We start from the raw sequence: 9,338 nt of genomic DNA, 5'->3' as shown, positions 1-9,338 counted from the left end.
CTCGATGTCCATCCATGTTGTTGCAAATGGCAGTATTTCATTCGTTTTTATAGCTGAGTAGTATTCCATTGTGTAGATGTACCACATTTTCCGTATCCACTCATCTGATGATGGACATTTGGGCTGGTTCCAACTCTTGGCTATTGTAAAGAGTGCTGCGATGAACATTGGGGAACAGGTATACCTTCGACTTGATGATTTCCATTCCTCTGGGTATATTCCCAACAGTGGGATAGCTGGGTCGTATGGTAGATGTATCTGCAATTGTTTGAGGAACCTCCATACCATTTTCCATAGAGGCTGCACCATTTTGCAGTCCCACCAACAATGTATGAGAGTTCCTTTTTCTCCGCAACCTCACCAGCATTTATCATTCAGAGTCTTTTGGATTTTAGCCATCCTAACTGGGGTTAGATGGTATCTCAGTGTGGTTTTGATTTGCATTTCCCGGATGCTGAGTGATGTTGAGCATTTTTTCATATGTCTGTTGGCCATTTCTATATCTTCCTTAGAGAAATGCCTACTTAGCTCTTTTGCGCATTTTTTAATTGGGTTGCTTGTTTTCTTCTTGTAAAGTTGTTTGAGTTCCTTATATATACTGGATATTAATCCTTTGTCAGATATATATTTTGCAAATATTATGTCCCACTCTGTTGGTTGTCTTTTAACTCTGTTAATTGTTTCTTTTGCTGTGCAGAAGCTTTTTAGTTTGATATAATCCCATTTGTTTATTTTTCCTTTGGTTGCCTGTGCTTTTGGGGTTGTATTCATGAGGTCTGTGTCCAGTCCTATTTCCTGAAGTGTTTCTCCTATGTTTTCTTTAAGAAGTTTTATTGTTTCAGGGCGTATATTTAAATCCTTAATCCATTTTGAGTTGATTTTAGTACACGGTGAGAGGTATGGATCTAGTTTCATTCTCCTGCATATGGATATCCAGTTATCCTAGCACCATTTGCTGAAGAGGCAGTCCCTTCCCCAGTGAATAGGCTTGGTGCCTTTGTCAAAGATCAGATGGCAGTAAGTGTGTGGGTTGATTTCTGGATTCTCTGTTCTATTCCATTGGTCAGTGTGTCTGTTTTTATGCCAGTACCATACTGTTTTGGTTATTATAGCTTTGTAGTATAGCTTAAAGTCAGGTAGTGTTATGCCTCCAGCTTTATTTTTTTTGCTCAGCATTGCTTTGGCTATGCGTGGTCTTTTATTATTCCATATAAATGACTGGATAGTTTTTTCCATTTCTGAGAAAAATGTCTTTGGAATTTTGATGGGGATTGCATTGAATTTGTATATCACTTTGGGTAGTATGGACATTTTCACTATGTTGATGCTTCCAATCCAAGAGCATGGGATATCTTTCCATCTTCTTGTATCCTCTCTAATTTCTCTCAGCAGTGGTCTGTAGTTCTCATTATAGAGATTTTTCGACTCCTTGGTTAACTCAATTCCTAAGTATTTTATTTTTTTGGTGGCTATTGTAAATGGGCAGGCTTTCTTGATTTCTCGTTCTGCATGTTGACTACTGGAGAAAAGAAATGCTACTGATTTTTGTGTGTTGATTTTGTATCCTGCTACTGTGCTGAAATCATTTATCAATTCCAACAGTTTTTTTGTAGAGGTTTTAGGCTGTTCGATATATAGGATCATGTCATCTGCAAACAGGGACAGTTTGACTTCATCTTTTCCAATCTGGATGCCCTTTATTTCCTTCTCTTCTCTGATTGCTCTGGCTAGTACTTCCAACACTACGTTAAATAGGAGTGGTGAGAGTGGGCATCCTTGTCTAGTTCCTGTTCTTAAAGGAAAAGCTTTCAGCTTTTGCCCATTCAGGATGATATTGGCAGTGGGTTTGGCATATATGGCTTTAATTATGTTGAGATACTTTCCCTCTATACCTAACTTATAGAGGGTCTTTGTCATGAATGAGTGCTGAACTTTATCAAATGCTTTTTCAGCATCTATAGAGATGATCATATGGTCCTTGTGTTTGAGTTTATTAATATGGTGTATCACATTTATTGATTTGCGTATGTTGAACCAACCTTGCATCCCTGGGATGAATCCCACTTGATCGTGATGAATAATTTTTCGTATGTGTTGCTGTATTCTGTTTGCTAGTATTTTAGTGAGGATTTTTGCATCTATATTCATCAAGGATATCGGCCTGTAGTTTTCTTTTTTGGTTATATCTTTACCTGGTTTTGGTATCAGGATGATGTTTGCTTCATAGAATGAGTTTGGGAGATTTGCGTCCATTTCAATCTTTTGGAATAGTTTGTAAAGAATCGGTGTCAATTCCTCTTTGAATGTTTGGTAAAATTCTGCTGTGAATCCATCTGGTCCTGGGCTTTTCTTTGTTGGGAGCCTTCTGATAACAGCTTCAATCTCCTTTATTTTTATTGGTCTGTTCAAATTTTCTACGTCTTCATGGTTCAGTTTTGGGAGCTTGTGTGTGTCCAGAAATTTATCCATTTCCTCCAGATTTTCAAATTTGTTGGCGTATAGTTGTTTATAGTAGTCTCGAATGATTCCTTGTATTTCAGATGAATCAGTTGTAATATCGCCTTTTTCATTTCTAATTTTTGTTATTTGAGTCTTCTCTCTTCTTTTTTTTGTTAGCCATGCTAATGGTTTGTCAATTATATTTACCTTTTCGAAAAACCAACTTTTTGATTCGTTGATCTTTTGAATTGTTTTTTGTTTTTCAGTTTCATTCAGTTCTGCTCTGATCTTAATGATTTATTTCCGTCTGCTAACTTTAGGATTGGATTGTTCTTGTTTTTCTTGTTCTTTAAGGTGAAGTGTTAGGTTGTTCACTTGCCATCTTTCCATTCCTCTGAAGTGAGCGTTTAATGCAATAAATTTCCCCCTCAATACTGCTTTTGCAGTATCCCACAGGTTTTGGTATGATGTATCATTGTTTTCATTAGTTTCAATAAATTTTTTGATTTCCTGCTTGATTTCTTCTTGGACCCATATGTCATTAAGTAGAATGCTGTTTAATTTCCATGTGTTTGTATAGTTTCCAGAGTTTCGTTTGTTATTAATTTCTAGTTTTAATCCATTGCGGTCTGAGAAGATACATGGGATAATTCCAATTTTTTTGAATTTATTGAGACTTGATTTGTGACCTAATATGTGATCTATCCTGGAGAATGATCCACGTGCTGATGAGAAGAATGAATATTCTGAGGTTGTTGGGTGGAATGTTCTGTAGATATCTGCCAATTCCAATTGGTCTAGAGTCTTGTTTAGATCTTGTGTTTCTCTACTGATACTTTGCCTAGATGATCTGTCTAATATTGACAGTGGGGTGTTCAGGTCCCCTGCTATTATGGTATTAGTGTCTATTTCCTTCTTTAGGTCTAATAGAGTTTGTTTTATAAATCTGGCTGCTCCAACATTGGGTGCATACATATTTATGATTGTTATGTCTTCTTGCTGGATCAGTCCTTTTATCATTAAGTAGTGTCCCTCATTGTCTCTTTTTATGGTTTTTAGTTTAAAGTCTATTTTGTCAGATATAAGAATAGCTACTCCAGCTCGTTTTTCTTTTCTGTTTGCATGGTAAATCTTTTTCCATCCTTCACTCTTAGTCTGTGTGAATCTTTATGGGTGAGGTGGGTCTCTTGTAGGCAGCATGTAGTTGGGTCCTCCTTTTTGATCCAGTCCGCCAATCTGTGTCTTGTAATTGGGGAATTTAAGCATTTTACATTAAGAGTTGTTATTGAAAGGTGTTGATTTATTCCTAGCATTTTATTGGTTGGTTGGTTGTCTTAGGTGTCTTTTGTTCCTTGCTTTCTGATTTACTGTTTGGTTTCTGTGTTTCTTGGTTCCTTAGGTTGTAGATAGCGTTTTTGTTTGCTTGTTTTCTCTTCATGAATGCCATTTTTATTATACTAGTGGGTATTTATTTTTCTTGGGTTTTTATGGCAGTGGTAGTTATTTTTCAGGAACCAAACCCAGTACTCCCTTGAGGATTTCTTGTAAGGGTGGTCGTGTGGTAGTGAACTCCCACAGTTTTTGTTTGTCTGAGAAATATACTATTTGCCCTTCATTTCGGAAGGATAGCCTTGCAGGGTAGAGTATTCTTGGCTGGCAATCTTTGTATTTTAATATTTTGAATATATCATCCCATTCTTTTCTAGCTTTTAGGGTTTGTGATGAAAAGTCTGATGTTAGCCTGATTGGGGCTCCCTTATAGGTGATTTGACGCTTCTCTCTTGCAGCTTTTAAGATTCTCTCTTTGTCTCTGAGTTTTGCCAATTTGACTATGACATGTCTTGGAGAAGGCCTTTTTGGGTTGAATACGTTTGGAGATCATTGAGCTTCCTGGATCTGAAGATCTGTGACTTTTCCTATACCTGGGAAGTTTTCTGCCACTATTTTGTTGAATATGTTTTCAATGGAATCTCCATTTTCCTCCCCTTCTGGAATACCCATGACTCGGATATTTGAGCGCTTGAGGTTGTCTGATATCTCTCTCAGATTTTCTTCCATGACCTTGATTCTTTTTTCTTTTTTTTTTTTGTCTGCTTGTGTTATTTCAAACAGCCCATCTTCAAGTTCAGAGGTTCTCTCTTCAACTTCGACAAGCCTGCTGGTTAAACTCTCCGTTGTGTTTTTTATTTCGCTGAATAACTTCTTCAGTTCAGCAAGTTCTGCTACATTTTTTTTCAGGACATTGATTTCCTTGTATATTTCCTCTTTCAGATCCTGTATACTTTTCCTCATTTCATGATGATGTCTAGCTGTGTTTTCTTGTATCTCATTCAGTTTCCTTAGAATTATCACTCGAAATTCCTTGTCAGTCTTTTCAAGGGCTTCTTGTTCTATAGGATCTAGAGTTTGAGATTTATTAACTTTTGGTGGTATACTTTCTTGATTTTTTGTATTTCTGGTATCTTTTTTTTTGGTGTTTATTCATTGTGGCAGGGGGTTTCACAGTCTACCGGTTTGAGACTAATGACTAACTAGGATGTTGCTGTGGTTGCCAATTTCGTATGGCTAACTCCGTGGCTGCTCAGTTGGCCTCTAGTGCCTTGTGTGTGTGGTTGCCTCCGGTCTTGGGCTTCTCTGGGGAGCTACCTTTCTGGTCAGCTTGGACTCTGCTGGGCTGGTGGATTACATACCACAGGGTGTGTGATCACTGTTGAGCTTTCACTTCCTGTGCAGGACTTCTCCCTGTTCCGTGTGCTCTGGCCCAGGCTGTTGGATCGTGCAGTGAGGACTCCACAGGGTGTGTGGTTTCTGTCGAGTCTCTGCCTCCCTGGCCGCACATCTCCCCACTCTGTGTGCACTGTGCTGGGCTGGGGCGTGTCTTCTGCAACCCTCGTCTATCAGCTGGGCCTTCAAGACCCTGCTCGGCACCGCCTCACCCAGGAAGATTACCAGGTTTCTGCTAGGCACAGACGACCGGTTGCTCTGGGTGCCTTTGTAGCACTGTGTAGATCTTTCTCAGGACTTGTTCACCTTTGTATCCCCCCGGTATAAACCGAGTCTAGCGCCCGCCTGCAGTCAGCTCTCCAGCAGGTTCAAGCGGACCTGGGAACTCTCCTACCAAACTGTTCCCAACCAGAAATTCGTTAGGCTTTTTTCCAAACTGGTGGCCGCAGAGATGGTATCTGCCTCCCAGTAACAGGAAGTTTACTGGGAGTCAGAGTCCAGGGTGTGGTGGAGTGACAGTCGGCCCGCCCGTACTTCCTTGCCCTCCCGACACTGGCCGGGGACGCCCCACGCCACCATCCCGCCAGAGAACCGCGGAGGGAGTGGGAGGGGAGGCCGGCCTGCAGGCTCCGGAAAGCCCCGCGCCGGGCCAGGCAAGTGGGAAGGCTCAGTGAAGGTCGAGCCGGGCGGAGCTGGTAGCACCTGGGAAAATGGAGGCAGCCCCGGGGCGGTGAGTGGCCTGGTGATGCAGGCAGGAGCCGTGTGGGCATCAGCCCCCCAAACAGGGCTGGTCCAGGGGTCACTCACAGGGTTGTGCCAGGTTGGGCACTCACTCTCTGCCTCTGGTTTGTCGCCTTCCCTGTTCTTGGCCGCTGCCGCCTCAGGCTGTTCAGTGGCGGTGCGGCTCGGGTGCTCCCAGGAATCTTCTTTAATGCCGGCCTGAAACCTCAAATCCTGAATACGGCAGCTGGCCGCCTTCAGCGCAGCCCCGGCCTCCAGGATCCTGTCTGCATCCACAGCAGCCCTGGCATCGTGTTCCCTGTTTCGAGACTCGCTTTTGCAGCTAAGAAACAGTTCTTTTCCTGCTCCACACTTCAAAGCTGTTGCCTATAAATGAGGCAGCCTCTCCTGCCGAGGGCAAAGTGGCGGTCACCCCCCACGACCAGCCACCAGCAGCGGCCCTCCCTTAAGAGATGGTAAGAGGAAGGTCCACAAGTTTCCTGGTTTTCTGAGGCCCAGTGGCCGCCTTTTCCACCTCAGCTACTCCGCACCAGCTTCCGCAGCCATCGCCATCTTGAAACGCTCCCCGATAACAGCTAACATTTATTGAGTGCTTGCTGTGCTCCAAGCTTTGCTGTAAGGGTTCTATATGTAGTATCTCATATAATCCTTCCAACAACTTTCTGAAGGAAGTACTATTATTATCACATTTTACAGATGAAGAAACTGAGCACAGACAGGTGAAATATCTTGCCCAGGGTCACACAGCTGGTAAGTAGTAGAGGCAGAATTCAAACCTTGGCAGATCCAAGAGCCCTTGCATTTAAGCTGCTACATTAAAGTAACCTCCCCTTAGGCACAGAGTTACATTAAAAACAAAACAAAACAAAACAAAATGTATCCTAGGCTTGAAGTCAGGAAAGCTGAATTCTGATTTTGGTTCTGCAACTAGCTTGTGAGATGTAGGGAAATTCCCTCTATTTCTTCATGCCTACATTATACAAATGTCAAAATAATGTGACAAAAAATGTTCAAGAGCCGTGAGCTTTTCAAAAGAACATTGTTAAAGGGATCCAAGGTATTACTGTTTCTCACTGTCTTTCACAGATCCCATGAAAAAGATTTGCTTTTGCTGGCTGTATGTTTTTCAGTTTGACTCCCATTATTCTCCTTTCAGTTTCTTCAGGAGAAAAATCCTTAGAAGTTAGACTTGAAAAATATCCAGCAGAGCAGTCAACCCACTTGCTTGTTGAGGCAGGATAGCTCCCCATGACACACCACGTGTGTTTTTGTTTAGTTATTTCAGTCTTCTGAACAGAGTACATTTCTTCCCCTGAATACTTTGTTGGGAATTTTCTCCAAATTTGTTCTTTCTTCTGTAGGGTCTGTATGTTCCAATTCCCAGCCAGATAAAACTGTGAAGCACTGAGGAACCATTTTTTGAAGGTTCTGCCTATGGCCATTCCTCAGCAACATCACTACTGTTACAGGTACTGAAATTTGTATGCAACATGAAGAAAGAAAAGGCCTGAGTTCTCAAGAAACACCATAATTTTGGCTATGCCAGGGGGCAAGGGGAAGCCCCTAGTAACTGGAATTGCATATATTTATTATAAACTAGGGGGCCATAACAGGAAATCCACACTGTGGCCCAAACACCAATGATAGTAAGAGTCTTGGCCCAGGGAGAAAGTTGTCATCTTATATCTCCTTATCTCTTCCTTCCAAATCTTGTCTCCTTCCCAGCTGGAAAGATTCCTGGCTCCATAAATTATGTGAAGTACAGTGACCAGGTAAGTCATCATCAAAATCAGGACACTCTTTACAGTAATCTTAGCAACTAAATCAAGACAATAGGAATAAACTGGTCTGTCTTCGGCAAACTAAGATAGCTGGGTTCCCTATCCTAGAAGATAGCTGAAGCTCTCCAGAACTTGAGGGTGTAGATGGAGTAACAGTATAAGACCCTACTCTAGGCCCATGTTTGATATCACAGGGGTGCCCTACAGTTGCCCACAACAACACAGTGAAATGAGATAGCTTCCTGGGCAGCACATTTAGCCAAGGTATCAGCTGGGGTTTTCATGCAGATATCTGTGCAGCATCTTCTCAAATGAAATTGCCATGCTGATACAAAAAGGAAGAACAATTAGCACATTAATTAATTAGAATCTTGTTTTTAATTCTGCTGTGAAGGGTAATCTTTTGTTAACTTGTATGAGATCCTAAGCTTACCCTAAGCTTTAATTATAGTGTTATTATTTAAATATATTGGCTGGCTCTGCTCCAAGATACAAGAGTGTTTAAATTTAAATACTCTAGAGGTAATTTAAGCACATTTTAATTTACTGAGGGTACTAATGACCCAAAGGAATTTTTGATAGTTGAGTTCAAACAAAAGATTAAGATGCAACAGACCTGGAATTATGTTAATCACATTTTAAAATTCTCTTGGCTAGGGAACATGAGTACCTGTAAATGAGTGTGTATCTGTTTATGGATGTCTCTGAACTGTCATGACAGGCTGCAACACAAGGATATTGGAGAGTTGCAGCTTTTCAGGGATACTGGCCTAGTTTTGAATTCCTGCTCTGCTGTAAGCCACACTAGCTTCATGACTCTTGGCAAGTTACTATCTCCTTTAAGTTTTAGTTTCCCATTTGTAAAATGAGGTTAATGATACCACTCTCCAAAGAGTGTGAGGATTAACGAGCCAACACATGTAAAGTAATGGGCACATAATAGACTCCTGATAAATGGCAGCTATTATAATTTACATAGCTGTCTTGTTTATAATTGTTTTCCTGTGTGTGCCTCCTTGAGTATATAGATGTATATTACAGTGGTTGGCAATGTGTACCTCTTTATGTGTCTGTGTGAGTGCAGAAGCCTTGCTATGCAGTTGTGAGATAGAGGGTGCTTGGTTTCCATGGGCTCGGGTTGCAGGGCACACCTTTGGGTTTCAAGCCACTCCCCAAGGTCTCAGGTCGCTCCCTAGAGAAAAGTTACTGTTGCTTGTTAGACCTATTTTCAGCACCAACATGGGCAAATTGAGACCACAAAGGGCCGGATTATGCAAATCCAGTGGCTGGTCCTGCTCAGTAGAGAGGAGTTATATAAGTCTGGTAGCTGAGCATGCTCAGTAAAGTGGAGTATATCCTTCAAATGACCTTCCACTAGAGGTGGTAAAGAGCACAGAATATTCTTGAATACGTTCAGTGCATGTGCTAGGATTTGATCAATGAACATGCTCCAAAAAGAGACCAACTGAGCATGTGCAAGTCTATGTTACATAACAGGGGACCACCCCTTAGTTGAATTGAATATTTATTAGATATTATGAGTATGTATTAGATAGTGAAACTATAAAAGCCGATTCCCAGCAGAAGGCAGGGTTGTTGCTCACTTTCCTGGGGCCAATCTGCACTTCTCTGGCTGAGGTGTGTATGCTGTCT

The sequence above is a fragment of the Cynocephalus volans genome, chromosome X (assembly GCF_027409185.1).
Source record: "Cynocephalus volans isolate mCynVol1 chromosome X, mCynVol1.pri, whole genome shotgun sequence".
NCBI classification, from domain to species: domain Eukaryota; kingdom Metazoa; phylum Chordata; class Mammalia; order Dermoptera; family Cynocephalidae; genus Cynocephalus; species Cynocephalus volans.
This window is presented reverse-complemented; position numbering follows the sequence as displayed.